The sequence below is a fragment of the Neomonachus schauinslandi genome, chromosome 2, assembly GCF_002201575.2.
Source record: "Neomonachus schauinslandi chromosome 2, ASM220157v2, whole genome shotgun sequence".
Classification (NCBI taxonomy): domain Eukaryota; kingdom Metazoa; phylum Chordata; class Mammalia; order Carnivora; family Phocidae; genus Neomonachus; species Neomonachus schauinslandi.
The window spans coordinates 177243665-177257575 of NC_058404.1; the positions used below are offsets into that span (position 1 = coordinate 177243665).

Consider the following 13911-nt stretch of genomic DNA (forward strand, 5'->3'; position numbering starts at 1 on the left):
CCATTGTTCATCCAGTAGGTGAGAATATCAATATTCCTGAAATTTCAAGAAATAGAGCTTATTAATTGTGTTGGAAAATGTTGATTGTCTCTGAACTTAGAGGTGTATATTTCAATTTAAAATGTATTTTGAATTGAAAACAAGATTTTACTGAAGTCTCATCATCCCACTTTATATCAGGGCTCCAGTGCATTCTAATTTATTTATAGAAAATATCACTAACTTGAATGTCACTTTTCCTATTGCATTTATACTGGAACCTCAACTATTCAAAGATGTCAGATCTGGAAAGCACTACCATTCTATAATTTCTGTTTCCTAGGAGGAATGGATATACCATTTTAGCATAATTATCCAACAGTATTCAAAACCATCGTGAATTTTTAAACACAGTTATTACACCCTAAAAATCAAGTATTAAAATGTAAAAACAACAAAATCTCTGTCAGGTTGTAAAGGAAATGCACCTACACAGACAGGTTTTAAAACTTTCTAACTTAAGGAATTTGATAGCACAGCCTCAGGGTAGTAGATTCAGGGCCTACAATATACTTCGCGGGAGACAGTAAGGAGGGCTCTGTGTCACTTTTTGCCAAAGGCTGACCTAATAGTGCTTCGGGCATTGTTTGTTTGTTTTTGAAAATACTTCACTGGCCTTATTCGGAAAGTGCAGTTTGGAAATCTGTATAAATTAAGAATGATCTTTTTCTATGTTTGTATTTTACTACATCAAATTAACATAGTTGGACAGAATTTCACTGAATTAAGCATTGTTAGGAGACATGTAAATTAGTGCTACTCAAAGTAGTTGCTCTTTGAACTATGTGCTATTGGTCCAGGATTAGATAAGGAGCTTGAAAGAAAACGTAAATCATTACTTCCTTTTTTGAGAGAGTTTTGGTTTTTTTTTTTTTTTTTGGTTAACTGAAATAAACAATGTATTTAGTCACAGAGTGATTTGCCTTTTTGCACAAACTCCCTATCTCCTTGTGAAGTATAACAAATATTTCATGAACCTTCATTGATCTTCACTTTCTGTTACACTGCTATAATGTACATTCAGAGCTGCCGGTTAAAAGTGCTACAGTTGAGATGAAATGTCGTGTGTTTACTTTGCACCCAGTTAGGATGAACATAGTAATTTTTTAAGACACAATGAAGAAAAACATTTTTGACAATGAGTCCCAGTTTTAAAAAATCACATGCCATTCAATCCAAATTGTAGACTTTGATTGGTGACTAAACACTTCTTACGTGGGTAACTTGATGTAATGCACCCAGGGTAATTTTACAGAGATTATTTTTTTCTTATCAATGCTCAATTATTCTGCCTAGCAATGCAGAGAAAACTAACTAAAATAAACTCATGTTAATTTTGGTCGTTACAAACTTAAAATTGATTAATTTCCATAGTTATATATGTATATTTATATTTGGATTGTTTAAAACGTTCACAATTTACATTAAGTATATTCACATTAAACATATATTCTGTGTATACCTTGGAAAAATTATACTGAAAATTAAAATGAAAATGACATTGTATATATCTGTTGGAAGCAGCCTGTCCCATTTCCCCTTACTATACAAGTTGTGTCAAGTAATTTTTAAAGTCCCTACTGCATAACAAATCGATTCTTTTTTAGAATAGGTAGTAATGTTCTTATTTCTAAATAAGAGCTGGTCTACAAGTGCCTTTGCAGCTATATTTTTTTCTAAGTGGCTTCATCATCTTGAACTGAAGAAGCTCAGAACACTACACATCAAAATAATGTATTTTGACATAATTAGCCATCAGGGAAATGCAATGAAAACTACAATGAGATATCACTACACACTTATCAGAATGGCTAAAATAAAATATAATGGCAAGACCAAAATGTTGTGAGGACAGAGAAAAAAATATTCTGTTTGATGATACACTGTAACAAGTTGTACCATAACTTAACCAAGGGGTATTTGCAAACTCGTCTCAGATGGGTGTAATGTCAAATTTGTTTTTCTTTTTTTGTTGTTGTTTTTTTTAAGATTTTATTTATTTATTTGACAGAGAGAAAGAGCGAGAGCAGGAACACAAGCGGGGGAGTGGGAGAGGGAGAAGCAGGCTTCCCACTGAGGAGGGAGCCCAATGCGGGGCTCAATCCCAGGATCCTGGGATCATGACCTGAGCTGAAGGCAGATGCTTAATGACTGAGTCACCCAGGCGCCCCTCAAATTTGTTTTTCTAAGCAATGTTTTGGGTCACTTACCACTTTTCAAGGATATAAAATGCTATCATCTTACTTAAAACTGTGAAATTTGGTCAGATTTAAATTTAAATTTGTGTTAAAACACGTTCTGCAAACTGTGTTAAACTTTGACATTTGTTCCCTCTGTTCAGTGAATAAAACTATATTTTATTCTGAAAAATACAATTATTTTCATTCTGAAAAAAATATCCCTTTTTCCTCTTATGATAGTTATTAATGTGAACTAATAGTAGAATTTGATATGGTTTCACATGACCATATTTACTGTATATAATCAAATTAAATAATAAATATAATGTATTTCTTTGGACAATTTTTAAAGACCTGTCTATTCTTTAAAAAAAAAAAAAAACAGAGATACACTGCTTTTGTATATTGTATATAACCTCAGATAAATTTTGACAAATCATAATTTATCAAAATTACATCTACTTAAAAAGCACATTTTTGATGTAAAAGCATCAAAAATAAAAATAAACACAAACACACATATACACACAAAACCCATGTGTTGACAAATTACAATGGCTATACCAATAGGTTAGGCATTCCACAGTTAAGTGCTATCAAAATTTCCATTAGTGACAAAAAGATTAACATCAAAATGGCCTGATTTTCCAGAATCCAAGAAAAAGCCACTTAGGATTTATTTAAAGATAAAGATTTGAACAAATACTCCTTAAATTTAGGAAATTCAGAACATAAGGATTAAAGAAATATTTGCAGTGCTTATTATATTCAATCCTTCCTCCAAAATATGCCTTTAAAGACATAATTCTGTTTTCTCTATTTAAATTGAGTTGTCCTCCAAAAAAGTTTTCTTAAATGTGTTGCTCTGTATGATAAATGTTCCAAGACCTAACATGCTTCATTGGATTTTTATTGTGCTCTCAAATTTAATCAATAGTTTGGCTTGATGTATAATATCTAGTTTCAAATATCTTTTCCATCTATACATAAAAAAGCACACACACAGCTGTCTTTTTTATATGCTCTACTATTGAGAATTCTGCTGTCAGTATTATTCTTGTACACTTTAGGTGATCTGTTCTTTCTCCTGCACATCATTTATGCTCTTCTCTGTCTTTGATATTCTTAAAACTCACCATAATATATACAAGTGTTTTTTCTGATCTCTCATGTTTGACGTTCTTTCAGTCTGTTATCTTTCATCTTTTTTTTAATTATCCAAAATTTATGTCTGGACTTATTTAGATATTTTCTTCTTTATTTTGTTTTTCCTCTTCTGCTGCATTTTGGCAGAGGTCATTAATCTGTTTTTTTTTTAACTCATTTATTCATTTTACAGCTATATTCATCTTACTCTCCATTTATTGCATCCTTTATTTCAACAATTTTCACTTAATTTATATTCACAGCATAGTATCTTTCTTTTCTCCCTGTATGTATATCCTTATTTTATCATATTACTTATAAGCTATTTTTCTGTCTGTTCCAGTAACACTTCAATTGGCATATAGAGTCCACCATATCATCTTTTTTAGGTAAGTGATTGTACTTTTCATGTGCATAGTTATTTTTGGCCCATGAGTTCAACTTCTCTTAGGATCATCAGGCCTCTGTAAAGTCAGAATATGCTAGGATTTTCTAAGCAACAACAAAAAGCCATAAAACCTGGTAGCTTAATTATGTTTTCTTTCTCATTCACTCAAAATATTACATACTGAGCAGCTCCCTTTTTTCTTGTAGCTATAGTGTTTGGAAAAACTTGACTTCTGATATCACTGTGATATGGTGAATTAGTCAGGGTTTTTCAGAGAATCAGGAAGAGAAAAAATGGAAGATATTCTCCAGGGCCAACTCTGGAAGTGGCTATTAAAACATCTGTCCAAATCCCATTGAACAAAACTCAACAATGTACCCCTAATGAAATACAAAGAAGACTGTGTATATTTCCAGGCACACACATCTCACTTGACCTAATGATGTGCACCAATGAAAGACTGAAGGCCAATCACCACTCCATGGAAGAACTGGAGAATTTAACAATAAATTTACTAATGAAGCCAAGAATTCAGAATCACAAATACTTCGGAATTAATAATGACCACCTTCACTTGATGCTACTCTATAAGGCAAATCCTATGATTGTGTTTCAATTTTAAATTCTTTCAATTTTAAATCCTTAAATCCTTATGAAGAAGCATCATTTGGAGAAGCAGTTTTCATAATTTATCATCCATCGGCCCTAAGTGTTTAGCGGAAAAAGTATGGAGGAATAATGCCTTAGGGAGCTAGTCTCTCTAAAGAATTTTCAAGTCTTTACCTCTTCAAGGCTTTTGCACAGTTCTGATAGCCTCTTTACGTTCCAGCTGATTTCTGCAGTGAAGGGTCTGTTAAAAACTGTCCCAAAACCAGGAAGAGAACTTGAAACATATCAGTCAAGAACAACTTTGTGTCTGTTCAGGAATTTATCATGATTTCTTTGTTTTTTGTTAATATCTGAAGTAGTTCTATGTTGCACTTTCATGGTTTCTCCAGAACTGATTTTGGAGGAGGCATCCAGTTCTAGCCAGTTCCATATTTTGGCGAAAACTATAATGCCAAAAAAAAACGTATTGTTATACCAGTTATCCATGTCTATTAACTGACATATCACAATAGAAATAACACAAATTGTTGCTCTTTATTAATACCTTTATTAATACAAAAAGATATGTCATATTTTCTCTTATTTTTTTCCAAATATTTTACATTATGTGAATGGGTCAGATATGTATGAAATTACATTGAAAGTTTTTTAAATATCAGCAAATACTTTCATTTAAATGCAATTTTGAACGAAATCTACTTTTCCAAACACCACTTTTTATCCTGTGTTTTTTTTTTAATTTTTAGCTAGATTATAAATGTTAGATCAAAAAATGATTAATAGATGTAGGTTCAAGTTATTATGTTCCATTAAAAATGATTCAGTCTTTGATGAACATCTGTTTGGTAATATGTTGTATCCAGATATAGTAAATTAATGACATATACAAAATTATAGGGAAATGACACCTTCCATTCCTTTATGAGTAGAGCTTTTAAAATACTATTTGTCACAACCTGTCATCTTGTCATTATGTAGCATTATGTAGCATTTAAAAGATGTATACCTTTCACTTTAAAGTCCTTTAAAAATCTAAAATATGACTTTCTATGGTTTGTGGTTCCATATTCCTTTATTGTCAATATGAACAAATCCATATGCTTTGATTCAAAGGTAATAAATTCCTCTTATTTGGAAAAATGATGTTTATTTTCATTCTCTCACCCTTAGCAAGTTTCATTTTAGTACACTTCAGAGTTATAATTTCATGCTTATTAAAAACATTATGATCTACATAGATGAATGAAACTTTTATTAAATTATTTACCAAAAAAATCTGTTATTTTTAAAAATGTATTTCCTTTGAGATGTTATTTTAGAGTGTTCAGAGAAGATCTAGGACTGTGGTATTATGCAGTTTTTAAATAGGTATGAATTGGTTGCTTATATGATTGCTTCTTAAAGCCTCATGTATTTGGTCCATTATATGCTATAAAATATTTTGAAAGTAAATTTAAGGTATGTTTTACATAGTTTATTTTTTGGAGAAAAATTTTTGTCAAAATGATTTATGAAATTCAGTATTCTTTCAACATTAATTTATTCCAAAATTTACGAAATGTCTATTGAACCTATTATATGGCAGATATTACTTTAGGCTACACTGGTAAATGAAACACTTGGCTTTGTAGAACTTTTATTTTATTGGGGGAGACAAATAAAAGCTACAAACCTTAATAAAAAAAAATTGCAGTGTATTCAAAATGGGGAAAAAATTAGATCAGGGTGAGAAAATCAAGATTGCGAGGCAGGGATGGGGTGTTAAAATTTTTAATAGGAAGATCAGGGTAGTTACAATGAAGATGACAATTGAGCAAAGGTATGAAAAGGTGATGGATTTGCCCAGAACTATCAGCAATAAGGTCACTCCAGACAAAGGGATTGGTTATCTTAAAGGCCATAAGGTTGGATCATGCTTGGTATATCTGAGGAATAGCAAGGAGACCACTGTGAGTGACTGAAGAGTAGCAGGGAAAGAGGTCACAGAGGTTAAATGAGTGGCTAGATCATGTAAAAGCTTAGATGTCATTGCAAAACTCTGGCTTTTATATTTGAAAACTTACTGTGTGAATTTCTGCTAATAACTGAGAGTTCAAATGTCCATAAAACTTCAAGGATACTTATTCTAGTAAGATAGAATAAGAAAAAGAGTTCGTATTTCCACATGGTGTAACAAATGCTAGGAGATCCAAGTATAAGAAGTTCTGGGAGCACAAAAGAAAGCACCAAAATCAGACTCATATATTTGGTGGCTTTCTGTGACTGTACATTGTTTGTATTTTCTAGATTTTTATAGTAATGGAATCACACAGTATATACTATTTATTGCCTGGCTTTTCTTTTCTCAGCATAATTACTTGAGAATCTCCAAATTGTAAATATCAATAGTTCATTTTTATGCTGAGTAGTATTCTCTTGTATGGATATATCATAACTTGTCTTTGCTCTGTTGATGGACATTTGCATTGTTTCCAATTCTTAACAGTAAAGCTGCTATGAAATTCATATACAAGTTCTTGTATGAACATAGGGTTTGTTTCTCTTGAGTAAATGCCTAGGAGTAAAATGGCTATTCATGGATTCTGTAAAATGCTTTACATTTTAAAAAGTTTCAAACTATTTTCCAAAGTGGTTGTATCATGATATAGGCCATCAACAGTTTAGATTTCCCGTTGCTTCACAACCTAGCTCAGATGAGGTATAATTAGCTTTTATAATTTCAGGTATTCTAATAGATATGTAAGCATATCTTGTTGTGATTTTAATTTGTATTTCTTTAATGTATAAATGTTGAGGAATTTTTCATGTGCTTATAAGCCATCCATATACCTTTGGTGAGATGTCTCTTTAATTATTTTCTTCACATAAAAAATGGATACTCTGTTTAGTTATTAGTAAGGTTTTTTTATTTTTATTTATTTTTTAATAATCTGAGTAGATGTCCATTATTAGATATATTATTTGCAAATCCCTTCTCTAACCTTACGGCTTCTTGATGGAGCTTCAGTAGCTGTGTTTTTCAAGAAATATGCTACTTCTCTCAATCCTGATACAGGGAGGTATGACTAGAACATTATCAATGTTGACCTTCCCAAAGTAAGTCATGGATTAATATATATGTAGTCTGTGGTTATTGGGAGTGTTCTATAATATCAATCATTTCTAGTTAGTTGATAATTTTGTTCAAGTCTTATATATCTTACTAATTTGATGACCATTTGTCTATATAATATTAAAATAAAGGTGTTGAAATTTTCTGACATAATTGACATTTTTTTCCACTTATCTTCTAAGGTATTTTTTTTTTTTCCATATATCTCCAAATCTGTTATTAGGTATATAAAAGTCAAGAATTATTATACTCTCCTGATGAATTGACTCTTTTACTCTTTTATAATTTTGAATTGATCTTCTTTATGTCTGATAATGAAATTTGCTCTAAAATCCACTTTTCATTATCTTGATATAACAACGAAAGCTTTAGTGTGATTAGTGTTAATATAGCATATATTTTTCTTTTACTTTATAAAGCACTTTCCATATTTAATCTTGACAAATAACGGAAGCAGCTTTTTGACTCTTGAAGCATCTTTCTAGATCATCTTTTTTTTTTTTTTTTTAAATGAAGGAGCAGCAGTTTTTATTGAGGGATCTGAACTGAAAATAGGTTTAGAAGGTAATTTTAAAAAATAAATAGCCCTTCTCTCTCTTCTTCTTCTGGGATCCTGATTATTCTAATATTGTTTTGTCTTATGGTATCACTTATCTCTTGAATTCTGCCCTTGTGATCCAGTAGTTGTTTATCTCTCTTTTTCTCACCGTCTTTATTTTCCATCATTTGGTCTTCTATATCACTAACTCTCTCTTCTGCCTCATTTATCCTAGCAGTTAGAGCCCCCATTTTTGATTACACCTCATTAATAGCCTTTTTGATTTTGACTTGGTTAGAATATTATGCAGCCATCAAAAGGAATGAAATCTTGCCATTTGCAACGACGTAGATGGAAACAGAGAGTATTATGCTAAGCGAAACAAGTCAATCAGAGAAAGACAAGTATCATATGATCTCACTGATATGAGGAATTCTTAATCTCAGGAAACAAACTGAGTGTGGCTGGAGTGGTGGAGGGTGGGAGGGCAGGGGTGGCTGGGGGATAGACATTGGGGAGGGTATGTGTTATGGTGAGCGCTGTGAATTGTGTAAGACTGTTGAATCACAGACCTGTACCTCTGAAACAAATAATACATTATATGTTAAAAAACAGAAGATAGTAGGAAGGGAAAATTGAAGGGGGGAAATCGGAGGGGGAGATGAACCATGAGAGACTATGGAATCTGAGAAACAAACCGAGGGCTCTAGAGGGGAGGGGGGTGGGGGGATAGGTTAGCCTCGTGATGGGTACTAAAGAGGGCATGTACTCAATGGAGCACTGGGTGTTATACACAAACAATGAATCGTGGAACACTACATCTAAAACTAATGATGTAATGTATGGTGATTAACATAACATAATAAAATTAAAAATAAATAAATAGCAAAAATAACAAAAAAAAGACCTTTTTAAAAAAATTTTTTTTTTTTTTCTTTTTTTTTTTTTTTTGGCTCATAAACAACAGAAATTTATTTCTCACAGTTTGGAGACTGAAGTCTGAGATCAGGGTGACAGGTAGGGTTCTGGTGAGGGGCCTCTTCCAGGTGGCAGACTGCTGACTTCCTGCATCCTCGCATGGTGGGAGGAGCTGGGGAGCTCTGTGGGATCTTTTTTTTTTTAATTTTTTTTATTATGTTATGTTAATCTCATATAGCAACTGATGCTTCCAAGCCACCAGGAGCATCTTACCCATTGGTTAAATCTCTGGTAAGGACCCCTTTAAAAAGATATGTAAATATATACTCAGATTTATACACTTTGTGTTTTCTTCAGAGCTATGTACAAAGCTCTCAGTTTGGGACTTTGCTTCCCCATCCTCTGGTACCAGGTATTTCGCCAGCAAAGCAAATTAGTATCAGAATTAATAAGCCCCTGGCACCATCTATCTGGAGCAGAGGTTGCCCTCAGCCGAGGTCCGGAGCTCTTGACCTCCCCTCCCTATGGTTGTAGCCCTGAGGACGAGGCCCTGCCACCAGAACTCAGGCTTATGGGTTCATGAAGCAGACAAAACCAATACAGGAAAGCTCGGTCAGCTCTTGGTGGCATGCCTGCTCATCTCCCAGTACCCAGCCCTCCAGGCAGTGCCAGGTGGCAAGGAGGGGTTTGGTCCAACATGTGGGAGGGGACGAAGTGGCCATGAGCAAGTACCTGCCTCTCTGCTCCTCTCTCTCACAAACAGGTTGTGAGGAGGAAGAAGAAGAAGAAAGGTGAACTCCAAGGGGTGAAGGCCTCAGGTAGGCAGCTGGCTCCTGCCAGCAGGAAAAGGGCAAAGCGGAAGGCAGTGTATCCCACAGGGAGGGCTGGGGGTTAGGGTTACAGTTGATTACAGAGTCTGGGCAGGGGGAACGGGGGTGCTAGTCCGCCATTGGCAAGCTAGGCTGGGTGTCAGTGCAGACAAGGCTCCTCCCACAATGGCTCATGAGAGTAGACAGAATTCTCCCCTGAGGAGCAGGTAGAGCTTCAGGTGTTGGGAAAGCTCAGAGACTATTGGTCCAGGGGCACAGACAGGTCCAGGTACTCCTGGTTGGAGGTCAAGGTCATAATATGTTCCAGGTCTTCCACCATCAACTTGAAGGTAGGTCTCTGAGAGGGTACTGCAGGCCAGCAATCCTGCATCATCATGTATAGCTCATTGATGAAGTTACTGAGCTTGTCCATCCTATGACCTTCCTTCAGCAGCTTGAAGAGCTCCTCCACAGGCATGCCAGGATACGGGGAGCCTCCCAGAGTGTAGATTTTCCATAGGAGACCCCAAAAGACCAGACATCATTCTGGTGGGTGTAGATCCAGTTAAACAAGACCTTGAGGGCCATCCACTTCACAGGCAGCCGGCTGTTGGTTGTCTTTTTATAGTAGTCGATGTGGTGAATGTCCTGTGCAAGGCCTAAGTCTGAGAGCTTCATCATGTTGTCCTCCATCACCAGCACGTTCCTGGTGGCCAGGTCTTGGTGTATGCACTCCTTGGAGGCAAATACTCCATGCCTCGGGTCACCTGACAGGCACAGGATTCCAGGTCCTTGGAGGAGAGCTGCTCCTCTGGTTTGTGTCTGGAGTTGTAACAGTACTCCAGTCCAGGAGGCCTCCGGGCCTGCAGGTACTCCCCTAGGTTGCCTTTGCAGGCATACTCCAGGACAACGTATAAACAACCGTCCTTTATGCAGGCCCCCAGCAGGTTGATGATGTTCTTGTGCTTCCCGATCATCTTCATCATCTCCATTTCTGAGATCAGGTCTGACAGGTCTTTCTCTGTTGCATCCGACTTCAACATTTTCACAGCCACTTTGGTCACACAGTTGGGTTTGTCTTTGTCCAGCCCAATGGCCTCTGCCAACACCACCTGCACAAAGCAGCCCTCTCTCAGGGGTTTACCTAAAACCAGCCTGTCTCGAGGCAGCTCCCAGCCCTAGATTATCCTTAAAAACATTAAATCACAAGATAAAAATTCTCTTCACTAGGTCTCTGTCACAGGTGTAATTTTCTTTATTTTTTTTTATCATTTATCTTTTTCTTAATTCTTACTTTCAGTATAATCTATTTTGCTTCCAGGACTTTCCCCTGTTTTCTGTATGCTCTGTTTCATAGAAAAGAATTATCCTGTCAGATAATTATTTCTTGAAAATTCATTACATCTCTTTGCCTTAGTTAAAGCTGGTTCTTTTATGATATTGATTCATCTGAGACTTCTCAAAGTGGGGAAGACTCTTCCAAATGCTGTTGTCCTCAAGCTCAAGAGTATGTCTTAGCTTCATCTTCACTCTTTTTGGAATTCACTTTTCAAATTCTTGCCCCTCTTTTTATTTTTTAAATTAAAATGTTTTATTTATTTATTTATTTTTTGAATAAAGTTGACACTCAATGTTACATTAGTTTCAGGGTTTCAACATCTCCATACATTATTCTATGGTCACCACAAGTGTAGCCACCATCTGTCACCATACAACACTATTATAATATCATTGACTACCTTTTCTATGTTGCCCTGCATCTCTTTTTAAAAGCTCTGCTTTTTTATGTTTTCTGTTATTCCAATTTTCTACCATCATTGTACTTGGTTACTTTAATAAAATATGTCTGATTGCACACTCTTCACTGAAAACCATAGCATTGGATTTATAGTAGTCTTCTTTTCCCCTATCAGAACCCCAGGAGGCTTCATTCATTTATTTACCTACGTAAACAGAAGATCCAACACAATGCTCTTTGATGAAATCAATTTCAAATGTATTATAATCTCTTACCTCTTAAGCACTATGCTTACTGTTCCCTTTCACTGTCTGACTAAATCCTAATCATCACTATGCTATTTAATCAGAAAGAACATCTCAACCCAGAGTTCTCTCTATATCAGGGAATGAAGACTCCACCCTCCTGTTTGTGCAGGTAAAATAAATGTGAATACTGTTTGTCCTGCACATACCCCATCCCATTCATCAGAATATTCACCATCAAAATGTATACAAAACAAAAACCATAGCTCACCACTTCCATTACCACCCAGCTTGGTAAAAACACCATCATATGTTCTGAGATTATTGACCTGATTATTGATTACCCCACTTCCACACTTGCTCCACTCCTCCCTTCCCCCCAAATCTATTTTGGTATAGCAACTTAACCTAAAAATCAAGTCAGATGATTTTATTCTGCTGTTGAAAATCTTTTGGTATCTTCCCTTTCATACTAAATAAAAATTTGAAGCATTTCAATGTACTACAAGGTCATACATCAATACTCTCTTCTCTCCACCACTATGAACTCTTCATTGGCCTCCTTGCTTTTCCTCAAATATAACAGAAAAAGCTGCTCACATAAGGTCAATGTACTTATTTGCTCTGCATAGAGCATCCTTTTTCTTTACATTTGCACAACAACCCCCTTCACTTCCTGTGGTTTTTGTGCAATTAACATCTCATAAATGAGATATAACCATCCAATATAAAATAAAGTTAATCACCATCCCAGCATTCCCCAATGGCTTTTACCTCTCTTGTATTTCTTTGTGACACCTATCACCATCAACCATACATTCATTATTCTATTACCTGTTTTTTAAAGATTTTTTTTTATTTGAGAGAGAGAGAGAGAGAATGAGCAGGGGGAGGGGCAGAGGGAGAAGAAGACTCCCCACTGAATATAGAGAGCCTGATGGGCGGCTAGATCCCAGGACCCTGAGACCATGACCCCAGCCAAAGGCAGCTACTCAATGGACTGAGGCACCCAAGTGCCCCTCTATTATTGGTTTATTTCACTATTATATTTCAAAAGAATGTAAGCTCTTTGTGGTCTGGTATTTTATATGTTTTATTAATTGTGGTATTCTCATATTCTCAGAAAGGTAGCTGGCAGATTGTAAGGGCTCACTAAACATTTTTAAACTTTATTTTGTTGTTATTATTGGGCTCCTTTATGGGCTCTACCTCTTACCCTAGAAGTCTACCCTTCAGATGTAAGCAATAGGAATAGAGTCCTGCTGTCTGTTCAAATGAGTAAAAAGCCTCTATTAAGTGGATATTTTAAAAGTTAAATGAATGGCCTAATACTTGTACATAGGGGGAAAGGGAGCATATTTTCTACTGTTTGGAAGTGGAGTTCTTTTATAGAGTTCTTTTACAAGCCTACACTATTGTACTATAATGGGCAGTTGTACATTACAATTATACAAACACTTTGGTAATTTATATCGTTTTTTTTTTTTGTGATTCATGACTGGATCATTTTATTCCTTAGGAGCATTGTAGTATTTCAGATTTTCATGTTCAATAAGCCTATTGGGGTTGCTACCTTTTTTATTCAAATGGAGAAATAGTTGTGATTTCATCTAAATAAAGTGTTGTTTGTGGTGTTGTTTTCTAGGAATAAGTTACATTATGCTAGTTTCAAAGTTTTGTTAAATTTCCAAGTCTGTCACTGATAAAAGCCTTTTTATAAAGTAGTAATTTTATACAAAGCAAAAAAGGTATGTAACACTCAATTGTTATACTATCTATGTTTCCATCTTGCATTGTGATAACACCCATCTTAACTCTATTTAAGACAATTCATTGCCAGATGACTTCTTAGCACTGATTGTATGATATGAAATCTAACATAACTAAAAGTTTTTGGTTTTAATAGTGTATAAATCAATTTAGAAAAAAATATATATATGTGAATAAAAGATAATGATTTAATTTATTTGGCAATTGTAAACTGTATGGGTTTTTTTTTTTTTTTTGGTAAATTTATATATTCTAAAATTTCATTGAGCCCTTTTATGATAAGTAACAAGCTACAAAAAATTAAGATTTATTTACCTCAAATCAAAATTATTACAGGTTAGGAAGACAATCATAGAGATTGAAGTATTTAAAATATTGAACCCAAAATATTTTATTAGGTAAACTCATGAATGCTGAGC

At 34.7% G+C, this 13911-nt stretch overlaps 1 pseudogene; it reads right to left on the reverse strand.

Annotated features, from left to right (window-relative positions):
• Nucleotides 1–9827: 9827 nt before the first annotated feature.
• On the reverse strand, nt 9828–10798 carry LOC110580187 (annotated as a pseudogene).
• Between the last annotated feature and the right edge of the window lie 3113 nt (nt 10799–13911).